This window comes from Meriones unguiculatus, chromosome 5 (genome assembly GCF_030254825.1).
Source record: "Meriones unguiculatus strain TT.TT164.6M chromosome 5, Bangor_MerUng_6.1, whole genome shotgun sequence".
Taxonomy (NCBI): domain Eukaryota; kingdom Metazoa; phylum Chordata; class Mammalia; order Rodentia; family Muridae; genus Meriones; species Meriones unguiculatus.
In genome coordinates, this window is record NC_083353.1 from 90,965,135 (window position 1) to 90,982,916 (window position 17,782).

The following is a 17,782-nucleotide window of genomic DNA, read 5'->3' on the forward strand; positions in this document are numbered from 1 at the left end:
CTTTCCTAAATCACTGGAGAAAGAAAGGGCAGGGAGGGAGAGAGGAAGAGAAGGGAGATCCCCGTCCTCAAGTCCTCAAGTTTTCCTTAAAAAGCTAAGATGTCCAGCTTCACAATGCAGCCTCTTGCCTGACTTGAAATGAGATGTGTTCCTATCTTCAGAGCTTCTACTTCTCTGCAAGTCCAAACTTAAGGATGTGATCATGAGAAAGATCAAAGAGAAACTGAAACTATAAAGATGGCAAAGTCAGTAAGAACTTGCCTCGCAAGCATGAGGACCTGAGTTCAGGTCATCAGCAGTCACGTATAAAAGCTGCACTTAAAACACACAGACACACACAAAGAGAAACTGGATAAAAATAAGTGAAAACAACATGAGCAATGTGGACAAAGCGCACCTATCGCTTGGTGGTTAGAGTGTGCCACCAGGTCTGTGGGGTGTTTCATGGTAGGGACAATACAAGGCCAGGGCACTGCCTGACAAACAAGCAGGAACCTCCGTCATCCCTCGTCAATCTTCTCAGGAACACTATGCAAATCCAGACTGCTATTATCACGTTTATTAATAACCATGGCTAGCTGCCTATTAAATATGCAACAGCCTCAGCCACTCTTCATGCCGAGCCTCAGACGGGGAGCGACATTAACTAATGCTTCATGCTCACACCAGACAAACAGGAGGTGGCGGCTCAGTTCTGCCAGGTGAATGGTGGACTTCAAGAGCCACGGCCCACAAACAGACTGTCCTCTCTCATTCCTTACTTTGTTACACTATTAGCCGACAGCGCACATCCAGTGCACCACCCACCTTCTGACTCTAAAATATTTGCTCTAAGGATCTATTGGTGCAAACCTTTTACCTCACGGTTTCACTCCCTCGCGGCCAAGGCGGGTGGTGTACCACTCTAACCGCCTACCACTGTGGATCTGACCTGCTTCGCCATGAGGACATGTTCCAGGAAATGCTTCACTCAGAACAAGAGTTGATTTTCAGACTAGAGGCTCCAAATGATCAGCTACCTTCTAGTTACTCAATAAACTGTAAGGTATAAAAGGCACAAGACTATAAATGAGTAGACAGTGAAAGGGCTTAACTAGCCATCAGGTGTACGGCACCTGGGCAGGACAAGTCACTGAACCACAGAGAATTCATCCTTTGGTGTGCCTCAAAGCAAACCCGGGGGGGGGGGGGGGAGGGAGAACATATCAGAATGCATGTTCCAGCTCACAGGGTCTACTTGCTACTAAAAACACAGCCACGGGAAGTTTACTGCAGCCTGAGAAACACAAAGCGTTTCCTTAGTTATAAAAACTAGCACTGCTGTTCAAAATGGCCTAACAGTAGATTTTTGTTTCAAAAGAGTAATTTTCATTACAGCTCTTCAGACTGATTTTTTTCTGAGAGTCTTAACAACTGAAATTGACAAGTAAAATGGGCCGACTATTCAGTAAACCTATTCATGTGGTTTTGTTCTATTTCATATAACAGTTTCAAGACAGCGAGACTGAGTCAGACTCTCGGTACTGAAGTCAGGGGTGACAGGTAAGTGAGGCTGGGCTCAGTGACATTTCAAGAACTTCAGAAATTCCAGCCACTTCTTTGGATTCTCATTTGTACTCCAGACCGATTCAAGCTTTTTTCCTCCAGTCCAACTGGACATGTGCCGTCTGCTCACCAATCCACAGACCATTCACCAAAGCCTATCATCAAAGGGCTGTCACACTGGAAGACCTCTGTAAGAGAGGGAAACCCAGGCCTGGCTCAGAATCCTGCAAAATGATCTCAGATCTCATTCATGTTTAACACCCCATGACCCCATTGGCTAATATATACATACATACACATACATATAATAGACATATATAATATATAAATATATATTTTATACACACCCAGTGGACATTCTTTTTTCTTGTACATTGTTGACTATTTGCCTACTGCTTGACAATGAAAGAAAAAGTACTGTGTAGACAGCAAGAAGATATTATTTTCTCCGTCTCTACCCGTAGTAGAATGAAATGAAAAGCATGACTAGTCTGAAACAGGAATGCCAAGGGGCTTTGAAGAACAGGATGGTTCTTCAAAAACAGGATGGTTTATAGCAGTGGGGCCAGTTGTTTTCCTGATTTTGTGTGAATTCACAGAGGTTTGTCAACACACGCCCCAGCTGCAAACACTTCAACAGTCTGGCCAAACACCTGGATAGAGAACAGTGCTTAAGAGACATTCATCATCAGAAGAAAAATCCTGGAAAGAGTGGTCAGTTGAGGACTGATTCCTATGTCCACTCCTAACTCAGCCCCGGGACCTCAACATCTGGCTCAGACTGGGCGGGCTTCGGCAGTGCCGTCCGTAAATGAAGACGGTTTAAGCAGACAACTTTCAAAGCCCTGTTAGTACAGACACTGTGGAGTCCATCACCATGCATTGGATGGGAGACAGGGACTCAGAGGAAAGAGATCATAGACTTGTCAGTTAATTATTAGGTAACTCTGAATACATGTTCTTTTTGCCCTATTACTCATCTCCCCATTACATGTGTTTTGAATACAATTGCACTCAGGAGATAAGTTTATGCCAATGGCTCTTAGTACCTCATTTCACTTAATAAATACCTGACAAGACTTTGTTCCCATAAACTGGCCCTATTCTAGAACAAAGCTACTGCACAATGTCAGACATTTTCCCCCAAACTTCTGCCTCAGTAAGTTACTGGGGATAGTGGCAAGTCACAATTATTCATTACCGCAGGGCATGGCATTGGTTTCTGAGGAACATGGTAGATGGTATCAAATATGGAAAGTATACATAATAGGAAAATATCACGTTCCTGCTCACATGCCCCCCGAATGACCTGATGAGGCAGCTGATGGGGAAAATTCCCCAGAAATTTTTAAGAAAACTGTTGAGAAACCTAAATTTGCAACTCTTTGGCTTTCTCAGGAGCCCATTATGTGAGGGCTGAGGACTGGGACCCTCTCCATGAGCAAACTGGAACTCAAGATGAAGTAATCAGAGTTGTTATTGCAGGGTGGCTTGTGTTCCTGCTAAGTTATGACAGGGCTCAAAGAGCAATTACTCAGTCGATGGTGTGTTCTTTCCAAAATTTCAATCGCCTATCCTTCTTATTAAAACAAAAAAGGCGATCGAGAAAAGTTCCCCCTTTTCCTTCTGCAGGGTTCTGGAAGAACTATCCTAAAAGGTTTAACAATGAGATCAACAGCACAGTGTGTCCTTCTTCTCACAATGTGGCATCTCCTCCCTCCCTGATGGGCTGCCGTCTTCACTGGCTCCTTTTCCCTTTTTTTTTTTTTTTTTTTGGCTTGTGACTTTTCAGATGAATAGCCACCAACTCTCACTCACCCTTTGAGCCAGCAGGCATTACACCCATCCGTTCATGGCTGATGGCATGTCAGAGAAGGGAGCTCAGGCCTCAACATTGCCAGAAGGGTTCTCTCGGGAACTGGGATAGTCAACAGAAGCTCCTGGGACACTGCAACAGAAAAAAACATTTTTCAAACATAACTAAGATGTAACTTCTAAAACCACTACTTCCTTAAACTTACAAACAACAACACAGACACCACTCTGGAGACGGGGAAAACACCTTTCCAGCAGGGTCACTACGTCAAGCGTGATGCTCAAAAGCAGGAACCGGAAGCTGTTTTTGAAACGCTCAGACCATTACCTACTTAAGGCTTTTCCATCATCTTTCTAAATAGTTCAGCATTTCAGATGCAGCATGCCCTACCAGAAAAGGTGGAAGCGATAGAAAGCCACGCTAACGTGAATCTTAGACATTTAAAAGCACCTTTGCTTATTAGATAATGTTCTTTGCCAAAGGATCAAAAAAAAAAAAAATCATGCAAAAAGTCAAAAACTATGATTTAAAATCATTTGGGAGACTAATAATTATAAAGAAGAAAACTAATAAGAGAAGAAGTTGTGATCTTTTATGCAAAATAAACCCTATTTTCATCTTCAGATGGGCTTGAGTTCTGCAAGGACCACATTCCACAGCGCACTGAATTGAGGAGCCTCAAGTCTGGCCTCAGAATTGTCACTATTCAACTGTGTGGCCCTAAAGAGCCTTTTGAGAGCTAGAGAGTCTAGTCCTGTCACCTGAAAATACAGGTATTAACCAGAGCTTACTTCCCTCCCTCTAGAGTTCTTTGCCTCCCTATCATAACACATATTTATTTTTAAAGAACTTGAACTACTAACTTCTTCTTTAAACATCATGATTAAGAGGTTTAGGACATGAATCACTCTTAGGTTCAACTGTCATTAACAACAAAGATGGGCTGTGGGCAGCATGTTGCAAGCGTTTTGACAGACTTACACTCTGGCACAAGGACCTAGTGCTGTTGAACTGGCAGTCAGTTGCAGTCAGCATCTCCTGGGTGTCCACAGAAGGCTTCCCTTCTTCCCCAGACCACAGCACCAACTCCAGAGAAACTCTGTTCCCAGTGTGTTCCAGATCAAATATTCTCAAACTTTGGGTTAATCATTGAAAGCTGTTCAAAATGCAGACTGTAGGACTATGATTCAAAAGACTAATTCAGGACATCTGGTGTACACCTGACACTGCATTGCTACTGAACTACCAGAAGATACAGTGACTACAAGAGTAGACCACACGAAAACCAAACAACAAGGCCTGTGCTCCAGTTGCCACAAATATCCTTGAGTCCCTCAGATTATCTCCCAGACTTAGGGAGGTTCCCCAAAGCAATGGACTCTATCCCACAAAGGAAAAAGTCATATGTTAGAGAGGGCTCTCATTCTCTGGGTAAAATCCGAACAGTCTAAAGAGCCCTACATAATCTGCTCTAATTCCCTGATACAACCTCAAGCAAACAATCCAGCTCCTCACCACAACCGATGCAGACCCAGTGAGCTTCCTCCCAGGGAGCCTCAGGTCCAGTGTCCTTGTTAAGTCCAGTCCCCTGGAACCCTACTGGCCTACTCCTGACCCCATGGGTTCTTTCTTAACTCTTGAGTATTAGGGGACTAAGCCACTACAAGAGCCTGCGCTGCCACCTGCTTAAGCCTGCCGCCTACAAATACATTCTCAACCATGTTGCCCTACGTGCTTCCTCAAGAACTGTTGGCATCATTTCTGAACCCTTGCCTCATTGATACACCTGCATTTTTCATCAGCTCCATGAGACAGAGGCATTGTCCATCACTTCAGAACTCTCCGGGAAGCACTGCCACATGCAAAAAGGCCTCCAAATGTTTAGTCAACAAATGACTCGAAAATTAAAATTAGTAAATGAGCATCTCCTAAAGTACAACTGCCATTGATGGACATCTAGATAGAAGAAACCGTCTGAAGGGTTTTCCAGTCATTGTTCCATTTCACAAAACTTGTGTTGTAGGGCCAGAGAGAGAAAGCTAAGAGGATAAGAGCACTGGCTGCCCTTTCCTAGAGCCTGTGTTTGATTCTTAACACCGTCTCGCAGCTCACAATTATCTGTTACCACAGTTCCAGGGAGTCCAACACCATCTTCTGGCCTTTGTGGGCACCAAAGTGCAAGTGGTAAGAGATATACGTGGAGGCAAAACGCCCATACACGTAAAATAAAATAGAATGGGTTGTATTATAAGGTATCTAATATAGATCCGGAGGCACAGAGAATCTCACTGACCGGGCTCTGTAAAGCCACTGAAAAATGCAATGCATACTTTCTCAAGCTACTACACAAACGCAAAGTTTCAGATCCTAAATTAGACCGCCTTCTGACACAGGCTTCTGAAGGAGGCTGGCTCGGTGAGTTTTGGCCGTGAGACCTCATGGAAGACACTTCACCCTTTAGGGAAACAACCTAGCAACACACAGTGGGGTTTCTAGAGCACCCGCTGCCACAGATAAGTGCGCTAAGTCAGATTTCCTTCCAGCAGAATTCTTGAATTGTTCAAAGATAGCACCTAATATCCTTAATAGTTTATGTGTTAAAAGAGGAGGAGGAAGAGGAGAAGGATGAAGAAGAAGCAGCAGAAACAGCAGCAGCAACAAAGGAAGGTTAAAGTTACTCTTTTGTCTTTGGTTCTACAACGGTTCAGAAGCCCAGAGTAGTAGTGCCAGTGAACACAGGAGGGGTGGAGTTAACCACAGAAAGTTTCTGGTCAGTTAATTCCTTTTTAGAGGAGCTGATTTCAGTGAGTTTCAGAAAGAATTAGAAGCTGGGCCAGAAGTCCAAATCCCTACTGAAGGGCCTGGGGTTAGGCAGTAAGTAAGGGCCCGGCAGAGCACAACGGCCTAAGGGATTTTACTTTCCTAAGTAACTGGGGCAGCTTTCCAGACAAGCCACCTTTGGGTCAAGCCACAGCCTAGGACTCTACTCAGCAACTCTGACTTGCTTCACTTAAAATGCAGAAGAGTAACCCGGAATACCAAAAAAAAAAAAAAAAAGAAAGAAAAAGAAAAAAGGACCAAGTTCCACTGTGGTTTGTGGGACAATTCCTTTGGTTTGGGGATGATTTGTTGAGCATCCACCACACATAGGAACTGTCTCCATTCAGCTCTGTAACTGACTAAAACACTTAACTGCTCTGAGCCCCAGAAATGAAAAATACAGCCTCCGAAGAAAGACACATATCCAAATAAATTATCCACAACACCGCCCAGAGGCAAAAGCTGTCTACCTAGAATTGTATACCCAGAAAAACTATCTTTCAAAACAGAAGGTGAAGAGAGAGCCTTTCAGACAAAAGGGAGTTTATCATGTCTTCATAAGGACAGTCTGAGAGATTAATGGCAAGCCAAAAGAAAATGATTTTGAAGGACAGTTCTTCATTTTAATATGGAGCGGTGAGCCAAAAACAATGGGGGGACTTGGAGGAAACAAGCAAATGCAATAACAGAGCAAAGTGCATGTTTCAAAAATTTTAAGTATACATGTATGCACGCGTGTGCACACACACACACACACACACACACACACAGAGTCCTAGACTTCTCACTCAAGCTCCTTTGTTCTTTCTTCACATTCTAGTTATGACAATCTCGGAGGCCAGAGGCAACACATTCAAACTGAGGCACCAGCTTCAGACTCAGATCCCTTCCCTTCCCACAGACCTTCTCCATCACGTTTCAGAGACCTGCATTTCTACCAGACACCCCAGGTAGCTGGGGCCCACTGCATTTCTCTCTGAGAGTACTCCAGGCCAAGGCCCTAGGGGCTCAGTCCTGGGCAGTTTTGGCTGCAAGCATCATCATGGCATTGTTCTCTTCCACTCCCCTGGAGCCCCAAAAAGGCCTGAGCCCAGGAGGTCAGCTGTAACAGGCCTCCAACCTGCTAATCAAGAGCTGCAATAAATTAAAAGCCCATTAAAATATTTTAGAAAAAGCCTAGAAGTGCTCAAACATTAATTGTGCCATATTCAATCTGTTTTCCTAGAGATTTGAAAAGCCAGATTACCACCCTGGGGGTCATTAGAAAGAATGAAGCTTTCTCCCTCTTCCATTTACATATTTAAAAATGCATGCATCCTGGCACTGGTCAGCAGCTTCTTTCCAAGGCTTTGCAAGTCCTGTGGCTACTTCCAAAGGCCACTGTCTAGCCACACAGAAGGATGGCCCACAGGAGCCTGCCTTGTTTTGTTTTTCTGGTTTGGTTTGTTTTTTTTGTTTTTTTTGTTTTTTTTTTAAAGCAAACAAACCAAAGCCCAGGGCACTTGGTTGCAAAACAGCTCTGGGAAAAACAGGTAGAGGCAGCTACAAAACAACAGTGTTGTTTTCTTGTTTTGTTCTCCCCTGTTTATTTTCCCCTGAAGCAATCACTGCTTGGTACAAAAGTCTGCAGGGAGCTGGGAAGAGCAGCTGTGGTTCCCTGGAGGCCAGGACCCAGCAATCAAGTTGTTTACCAAACACTGCCAGGCACCGGGAAAACAACAACAGCACAGGCAGGGTTTGCATCTATTTTTCAAAAACAACCTCCCAAAGCCTGGGTTGCCCGGGAACCGCCCTGCCCCTGCGTGGCTCTGGCTGAGAGGAGAAGTGGGAAATTAAAGGCACCGGCTACACTGAGTGACTGCCCCCCTCCCCCAAGGTCTGCATGTAATCAGGATTCCATTTCTACTGAAGACAGTCTATCCTGAAAGGGAGTACTGAGGGCCAGCAGAATTGCAAGCAGTGAATTCATGCATGAGGCATTTCCAAGCTTACATTCCAATGAGGCTCTGTCCATAAGCCTCCAGGGGTGGTTTTCCATTTCGATCAAGCAAGAGGGTCTACACGAAGTTTTCTACAGCACAGGCCCTAGTTGTTCATTCAAGAGGTCGATCTAACATAGAGACCAGGAATTTCTAGAAAGTCCTCAAGTGATACTGGTATTCCTGGTGGGAATCTCTCCTGTGAAGCCAGATACCCCCTCATTTAGCCCTGCTGAAGATTAGGAGATGTGTTTTCCATTTGGACCTCTTCTCAGAGGCTCAGCAGGGAAAGCATGGCAGGGTACTACGCAAACATGCTTCCCAAAGGAAATGCAGGGATGGTTCTCTATTGGCTTTTTCCAGATTCTCTGCTGAACGCTTCCCAACCTGGTCTGGGGCCAGAGGGTTCCATCCCGGTTCTAGTTGGGTTTAACCAAAGGCAGGTGACAACTCTGTGTAAAAAATAAGACAGGACATTCATTCCCACGGCTCTGCCCTCACTGGGCATTGCAATTTTGACTGTGCACAATTCCTGCCTAGCAGTCCATACCAATTATGCCTCCCCCGTACAGGCTGGGACCCACCTGCCCTTGTCCCTTCAGGCTTTATAAGAAATATAAACCATCCATTTTTCTTCAGGAATCCTTGACTCAAAAATCTCACTCAGTATGCTGCCCACCAAATATCCCTTGGTTTACGAATACAGAATCTACAATTTTCTGCACGTGTAACAGAAACATACATATACACATATGAGCCAAATGTTTAACTAGAATCCAACCAGTGAGAGCATTTTTGAAACAGGGAAATCGGATTAATGAGTAGACCTCAAGCCCCTTAACCAAGGACACCTCCTCCGTTTCGGACAGTTCCCTTCTGTCCCCAGGTGCTCCAAAAAGTGAGCCCACTATGTCTAAACCATTACACAACCTGTGAAGTAAGCATGCGAGAGCTTCAAGCCTGCACTAATTTACTAACTTCGCTTCCTTTGTTGCAAATGGCACCAAAATAGAAAGGGAACAGAGGTGGGCGGAGCAGGCTCCATCACCACTCCTGTGAATAACTTTCTGACAACAGTGAACCCAGTTCAAAAAGCACCTCGGCTGCAGGGGAAGAAAATGCGACAAATGGAGTGCTGTCAGCTCATAAATAAAATGCCAATCTGTCTCAACTGAGAACGCTTGGAGAAGAAGAACAAATAATACTGCTCTTTTTTAGGACAGCCAACAATAACTCAGGTGTGCACTCAACACAAGCAGTAAGCAGAGGTCCCCGAGGTTCTAGCGCCCTGGTGAACACTGCTGTCTTATTTACTCGGATGGGTCACAGCACCGATACTTGAGGCAACTGAGTTACCATGAACTAATCCTCTAAACTCTACGAAGAATTCTTTCAACTCATCAGAGGATGCGCTGGTATGTATGTTCAAAAACAAGGCTCTAAGTGAACCCACTAGATTAATTAGACCACAGGAAGAATATGATGTCTCCGCAGTTACCTTTCTAGATCACTGAGGCTTAACCAGACTCTTTCTGGTTTGTTTATGTCTCTCTTTTCCGTGCACACACACAAAACAGAATGTGCAGGACATTCACCCTGAAATGCAAGGGCGGATAGGGGTTCTTTTAACTCTAGCCCTCCCGGAGCTAGAAGCTCCAGGTCAAACTCTTTCCTGAAGAAGGGGCAGAGCAACACCCTACTCTCCCAAACCCCTCTCTACCTCTCAGCGCTCTGCTTCCTGTCTGCCAGGGGAAGGGGGGTGTGAAGGGGTTTGTTATGCTGTTCACCCTCATATTCTTGGGTGTTTGTCACGGCAGTGAAAGATCTGTCTGAACAGATCCATTCATGAAAATCTCATCCATTCCTTCCACATCTGAGGCCATGGTCAAAGTGTGAGGCTGTCTCACAGGCTTGTTCTACCCTTAAAATCCCTGAAATCTTGACTAGATTAGCAGCCCACCACTGAGCTACTTCTAGCTGGGTCCCTTCTCCCCAACCAGCTCCCTAAAGCTGAAACAGGCCGCTGCTATCTCGGGTTGCATCAGCGACGACTTTGTTCTGGTACCAGGGATCCTGAAAGCTCACATGTGCATTACTGAGAAACCCTTGTCCTTTCTCCAGTTTCCCATCTGGGCTTTTTAGTTCCCTCATGAGGTAGATGTGAGACAGGTAATTATGATTCATAGCTTATACAACAGTGCGGGGCACAGAGGGCCTCACAAGCGAAGCTCATCCGGAGGTCCTGCAGGAGCCAGGAAGAATCCACACAAGCCTACTTGGCAGCCAAACTATGAGACTGGCTACCGAAACAACAACAAGGAAAACGCAGGCAGCTCAGGCTCAATTTCACAAGTACTCCCTATCTACTCCTGGTCCAGTTCAACAACACAGTGCGTGAGCCCCTCCCCCCATTCCCAGGGCAAGCTGGGTTTTAGCTAGACCAGCAGGGTTGTCTAAGGTTGGTTGCCTGCTGGCAGGGAAGATGGTGTCCCTGTCCCTGAGGGCCAAGAGAGCTTGAAATGACAGGCAAGTGAACAGAGAGCTGGCTGCCATCTGGGTCCTTTATAGGGTTTCTGTGATAAACATATTTGATTAGCCAGGCTTATCACGATAAAGTATTTTGTTTTTCTATCTTGTTCTCTAAACATGTTTATTTGAAAGGAAAGCTTTTTTTTGATAGCTAGCACACTTGTTTTTCACACTGTAAAATTCAAAACATATTTTCTAGTCTGTAGTAAACAGCTTAAGGTGGTAAACAAATTACACTATTTCGGCTTCACGTGGGGGCAGTGAACTTGTATTTTTATTCAAAGGCCTGAGCTAGGCTGTGGGTAAGCAAGACTCTCTGCTGCACAAGAACAAGAACCGAACTAGCTGTGCTAATAAATAAGATACTACTGGAAAAACAAACAAACAAACAGAAATTAAAATGCTGAGTCCAGACCTGGGCACAGTGACGCACACCTGTAAACCCAGCACTCTGGGAGACAGAAGAAGACAGATCTCTATGAGTTCTAGGCCAGCCTGGTCTACAGTGTGAGTCCAGTACAGCCAGGGATACACGGAGAAACCCTGTCTTGAAAAACCAAAAATAAAAAAAGTGAATGAATGAATGAATGAATGAATGAATGAATACTAAAATGTTGTGTCCAGTGGACAAAGGAGGATCCCTAGGATGTGCTGGCTAACTAGTCTACCTGAATCAGTAGGCTCCAAGGTCAGCGAGAGACCTCTAAACAGATAAGGTATAGAGAGGTTGAGGAGGATGCCTAATGTCGACTCCCGGCCTCATGCACACGTGTGTATACACATTCAAGCACAGCTGCACACATGCATACACAAATTCAATAAAAATTTTAAGGCCCGCAAAGCTATTACACCACCATTTTTTCCTCAGTTACCGAGCTTTATTCCAGCACACATATATGGTGAGAGGATGACAGCAGAAGGAAGAGACACTATTGCAGAGAATCATGCGCAGGACTCCAGAGGCAAGAATGCAAACTCACAAAGCAGATGCGCATTCCAGAGTGTCAGCATGCTATAAGGAAACGCCAGACAGGGGTTTAGAAGAAGCCAAGAGTGGGTGGAGGTGGTCACCATTACCCAACACTCAGGTCTTATCAAGAAAGGAAACCCATCATGGATAGTGCCTCAGCTAGATAGAAGAGATGAAAAATGAAAAATAGTGTCCTGGGGGAGAGTATGTGTCATGTGATAAATTAGTAGAAAGGTCTCCTGTCTCAGCTTTGCTGACAACTCCCTGAGACCTCCCACAGGTCAGACAGCTTTTCCAAGCTTGGATTTCCCTTCAGTATACAGACAACACTAGGACCCATCTTTTTCTAACAATATACAGACAACACTAGGACCCATCTTTTTCTAACAATACCATGTCACATGTGTTTCAAAAGGGAGGAAATGCTTCTGAAAATTCTAATTCTGAAAATCATCCTAAGCATATCATCCTGGGAGTGGTTTGGAACTGGCCCCAGTAGAATCTGAGCTCCCATGACTTTAAAAGAAGCAGAAATGAAATTTCAAGCTGGAGCAACATTGACCAGGGCCGAGTCATCAGGCATGCTTCAGCCTTTAGTATCTACGCAGACAGGTGACTCAACTGGGAAAGAGTTCCCAGCCTAGACAGTCTTCTGACCTTCTGCCTCAACATCATTTTCCTTGGTCTCTAAAACCGAGAAAGTACATGAGTAATGAAGTGACTGGGGAAGAACTTCCAGAAAATCCTACAAATAAGACAACAGTAAGGAGATAAGGAAAGTCCTAGCCCATTCCTGTGTGCTACTGAGAAAGAAAGAACAGGCATCCTAACGCCAGAAGCATGTCATCCATCATTCTGCATCCCTGGAGGCCAGAAAGGCTCGTGCGTAGTATGTGAGTATCACTTAGGGAAGGGTCATAGACTTAAAGAGGTAAAAGACATGTCATCAACAGCCTGAGTGTTACCAGGGTATTCAAAACAGTAGGTAGGTGACCAGTTATTCCATAGAGAACAACCAGTTCTAATACAAGGACACAGGAAAACTTACTACATTACATTCAGGGTACTCCATGAACTCTCACGATTGTCACCTTGCTGTTTCCTGTGCTTACAAGAACAGCAAACGTCAACATCATCATCTCACAGATGGGAAGAATGTGGCTGGAGACATGAGCAAGTGACGAAGCCACAGCCACGTGAAACCCAGGTCTCCACTACTAACGCTGGATACTATGGAGGGCTGTTCTTCCCCAGCGTGACGGGAAACGGGAGTATGCTTGGAAAGGCTCCCAAGACAGAGTCAAATGGGAATGCTGGGCTATAATTCTACTCAGAGCTCCAGATTGCCTCCCACGGACTAAAATCTCTTGGCTTCCAGCTTGGAGTCAGGCAAATCCTGGGAAGCAAGAAAGGATGGAGCTGAGTCAACCGATCCTCTTACGCTACTCAGTGTACCATGAGACAATGCCTCTGAGAGTAAGGCTGAAGAGGGGGATGGATGGCGGGTCAGGGGTGCAAGGGGATGCTTTCTACCACTCAGGCTCCTTAGGAGTCTCTCTTCCTTCTGACTAACAACCATGGCCACTGTCCTGTCTTCCTCCCCTTGTCTTTCTGCACGGAGTCTACCAGATCACAGGATGAGTCGGGGGTCAAAGCTTATGACTTGAGAACTTGCCCGGCATGTGGTAATCCCTGGGTTCTACCACGGTCCGAAAAAGGAAGAAGAATGAGATTATGACTTCTACCTGGAAGCCTTTCCAATAAAGTCAAACCTTTAGGGTACAGGCACCAAACACAGGATAGGCATGGGGCAGCAGGAGAGGGAACAGGAAGAGCAATGGAACGGGCTAAAAAGAACAACACTGAGGAACTGGAGAGACAGCTCAGCAGCTAAGAATACATGTTACTCTTGCAGAGGACATAAGTTTAGCTCCCAGCAGCACAAGGGACAGCTCAAAACGTCCTCTAAGTCCAGTTCCAGGGCCTCTAACATCCTCTTCCGGCTCCGGTACATATCTGTAAGCACGGAATGCATAGACGCACATGTTGGAGTGATGCCTGTATGCACTGTGTGTTCAAACACCGATTTCTGTACCAGCAGAAAGAGAGCTGCATACAGTCTGGACTTCGGTACTGTTAAGCAGCACCAGTCTCGATGTTATGTAAACATTGTCCTTCATCACTTTCTGACTGGCTGAATACAGAGCTAAACAGCCTACAGCAAAGGCAGGAGAGAACAGGGAGGATTTCAAGAAAGTCAGGAACCCTGGGAAAGAAAGAGGCTCAAAAGAATCACCTCTGAGACACGGAGAAAGTCAGACCTGTGAAACTCAGGAGAGGTGACCACATGGCAAAACATAGATTAATATAAATGGGTTAACACAAGTTATAAATGCTAGTTGGGAGAAGCAGTAAGCTAAGGCCTAAAGCTGTTATAAATAAATGTAAGTCTATGTGTCACTGGTCAAAGCTGGGGCAGACACAGAAAGCCCGTACTGTTTTACACACACTCACGCACACACAATCGCATGATATAAAATTGAATAAACCTTTTTTAAAAAGACAGTAAAGGAGGAAGAAGGCAGTGCCAGTGACTGAGCCCAGGGCCTGCATGGATGGGCTCTATACCTGACAGCTACCTCTGCCTGCCTGGACCACACAATGAGGTGAACGTCATCATCCCCGACTTTTTTCTCTTACTCAAATCAAAGAGTTGCTGTGTTTGTCTGTTTGCTTACTTATTTGTTTTGTTTTGCTTTTTCTGATACAATTATTTTATGTATCCTAATATGCCTGTTTTATTTTGTGCCATCAATGTAAAATGACAGCTAGGTTTCCCAAGCAGAAGTAGGCAGCTATCTAAAGGGTAATTTAGTGCTGCTTCAGTGGACAGAAAACCATTCATTACTGTTCGGCCCTCAAAATGGATCCTAATAAAATAGTGGTCACTACGGGAAAATTCAGTGCAAGGTTACAAAGGGATACATCACAACATTATCTATAGTACATAAAATCCAAGAAACATGTCAACTAAAACCAAATAAATTATGATTCATTATGAGAATGAAACACAAAAGCATTGCAAAATAAACAAAGATTTAGAAGGACCTATGACAACCCACCCCCCTTAAATCATGCCTATGCCCCAAATTACTTGATGAATGATATGCTGCTAAGGCATGAAAGGGTACTACAAAATTTACTCTTCTCAAATTAATGGTTTATGTATCTACTGTACAGTGACAGCTACAAATGAGCCAGTTATGCAGGCTATCCCAGAACCCCTGGAAATAAGGTTTATCAGCTCCACTTCAAAGGTAGAAAACAGAAACAGAGAAAAAAACGTATCTAAAGTCAGTAAGGGACAACTGGAGTTTAAATCCAAGTCTCAGGCAAAACGCTTGTTGTCCTGTTACCTGTTGCCCCTCATGAAGATATCTGTGTACTCATAGCTACATATTTTCCTAGGTAGGAAAAAAATAAAAGAATGAGAAAAGCAGCCAGGAAAAAAAAAAAAAAGGAAAAAAGACAAGCTAGCGAGTCTTTCTGGAGGTAAAGCCATAGATACATTTACTTACTTTTACTTTGCTTTCATTTAATTTTTTTTTTTTTTACATTTATTATAAATCACTTTAGCAGTGAGAGGAAAGAAGGGCAATGTTTTCTGTCTGTTATTAACTGAGGCTGGGGAAACAGCTCAGCTGCTGAAGTGTTTGCCTTGCAAGCATAAGACCTGAATTTGATTCCCAAAGCCTACATAAAAATCTGGGCGTGGTTGCACACACTTATAATGTCACCCCTGAAAAAGCGGAGCCAAGTGGATCCCTGGGGCTCGCTGGCCATCCAGTCTAGCCTGCTTGGCATGACCATCTAGCCTAGCCCACTTGGCAAGCTCGCAGCAAATATGAGAGACCCTTCTTACGGACACACACACACACACACACACACACACACACACACACAAGGAAATGTCAGGAGACTTCCTTCTTTCCCCCTGTAGGATGGAGCTGTTGGTCAAGTCCGGGAGGAAGGCATGCTGCCCTCTGGCTGGGGTCCCTCTACAAACTAGTTATGGGTACAAACATCTTCAGAGGTTGTGTGGGAGAACTCGAAGTGGAAGCTGCCTAGGACTGCCGTCAGGACCAACATGTACCCGTGAGTGAGGCATTCAGCAGTCACTCACTGGCTTTAGAAATTCTTATTTGTCACTCCTTCATCAGGCTGAAAACCCTTCTCTAGAGATGAGACTCAAATAAGGTTCCAAAATAGCGTGCCTTGCTTGCACACATGATTAGTTCCAGGGGCCCCATCTTCCTCAACCCAAACTTCAACAGCCGAAGAAACAGTCTGAATAGACATATGGTACTACACTTGGCTTCACAAGTGTAGTGAACCTGCTCCTTCACCAGGCTGGCTCTCGACATTCTGGGTGCCACTGACCCCGCTTACCTAAGTCTCTCCAACCACTTGACAGAAGAACCAATGGAGGGCTTTTTACCCCTCAGGACCATAGCGACAACAGACAGATCATGCACACACTCTCCTCAGCACTACATAGAGCCCACAAGTTCCCAGTCCTGGTCTCCATCCCTTCCCTGCATGACAACACGGCTCTCCCTCCACGTGCACACTCAGTCTCCACTGGAGTTTCTCCCTGGAACTGTTCCCTTGCCATCCTCTCCACAGTTAAGCTTCCGGAATCAGATTTTTGAACCGACATGTGCCCTGTGAGCGCCCTAATTTGCTCTCATCGTTCTAGAGGCTCCAACTCTAAGACCAAGGCATTGCCAAGTATGAGCTTCCCTGAGGCTTCTCTCTTTGAATTATACACACAAGGGGTCTTTCACGTCATGGCATGGTCTCCTCTCTGTGTGTCACACCGGATCAGAGTCTACCCTGAGGGTCACATTTTATCCTCTTGTTTATGTATTTATGGAAGCCAGAGGTCAAGCTCCTGGCTCATCTTCCTCAGCTGCTACCCAAATGAAATATTTGCACAATGCCTATCTGCTATAATATTTCAGGTCAACCTCTCAGCGTTTGGTGGTTCTTTCCTTTGGTGACAATAAAAAAGCCTCCTGCACCTTGGTACATCTAAAGTCAAACAGTGTCTGTCAAATAAGATGCCAAGTCCATCTGTCTGATTATTTTTTTGAGACACGATCTCGTCACTAACCTGTATGTCTCCAATTCAGTCGGCCAGTTGCTGCAATTCAGTTGCTGCTGGCCAGTGAGCCCCAGGAACCTCAACTAATCCCATCTCCCCAACTCTGGGTGTACAAATGGAGAGCACCACCCTGTGCTATTTACCAGCGTTCAGTGCGAATGGGGACACGCAGGTACAAGAGGTTAGGGCCTCCTCACAGACTTCCATGTGTAGGCTGGAAGCATGGTAAGATGCCCACCCCACTCATACTAGCCCCAGATCTGCAGAGGGAGCTGACGCCTACCAAACAAAATAACCACCAACGAGTGCTGTGGCCAGTCAGGTCTGGAGACCCAGCTGGTGCTCATATTTGTGTTTACACTAAGGCAGGGCAGGAAAGTATTCCCGGCAAGGCCTCTGAATCTGGGCTGGTGAGATAAACATAAATCAAAGGTGAAGGTCATTTTTTTTTAAGTCAGTACATTCTTCATTAAAACCAATTTTTAATAAATGAAGTTTCTTGAACCACAGCATATAATTTACAAAGTGCAAATGTCTGATATATGCGTGCTAAATTCAAAGAAACAACCATTATTAAACACCCCATTATGTAAGCTGTGGAAATACATTTGCAGCCTGTGCATCCGCTGTAATATTTCCACCAAGCCTCCCAATGTTTGGCAGTTCTTTCCTTCGGTGATAATAAAAGGCTTTTCTTTCCATTAAATATCTAAATTAAGTCAAATAGTGTATGTTAAATAAGCCCATAAGTTCTTTTGTATGATGCAATGCTGTCTTGAAATGCTTATCTACTGAGCACTCCAACTTACAGGCAGGCGAATGTGTCCCCTGCAGAGCCCTGGGACCCCGCTGGCTTGGCCAGACTGTGAAAATAAGCTTCAAATGACCAAATGCAACTACAACTTTAAAAGTAGGAACCAGAGCAGACACAACAAACCACAGTTCAGCCAGCTCGC

At 44.9% G+C, this 17,782-nt stretch overlaps 1 protein-coding gene across 7 annotated transcripts in view; it reads right to left on the bottom strand.

Annotated features, from left to right (window-relative positions):
* The window catches only part of Foxp1 (forkhead box P1), a 587,261-nt gene that overhangs the window by 498,073 nt on the left and 71,406 nt on the right, over positions 1-17,782 (bottom strand). For all 7 annotated transcript variants that reach the window (XM_021636219.2, XM_060383854.1, XM_060383852.1 and 4 more), the window contains exon 2: positions 3,364-3,493. The gene's annotated coding sequence lies outside the window, so the exon portion shown is untranslated. The remainder of the gene's footprint in view (positions 1-3,363; positions 3,494-17,782) is intronic.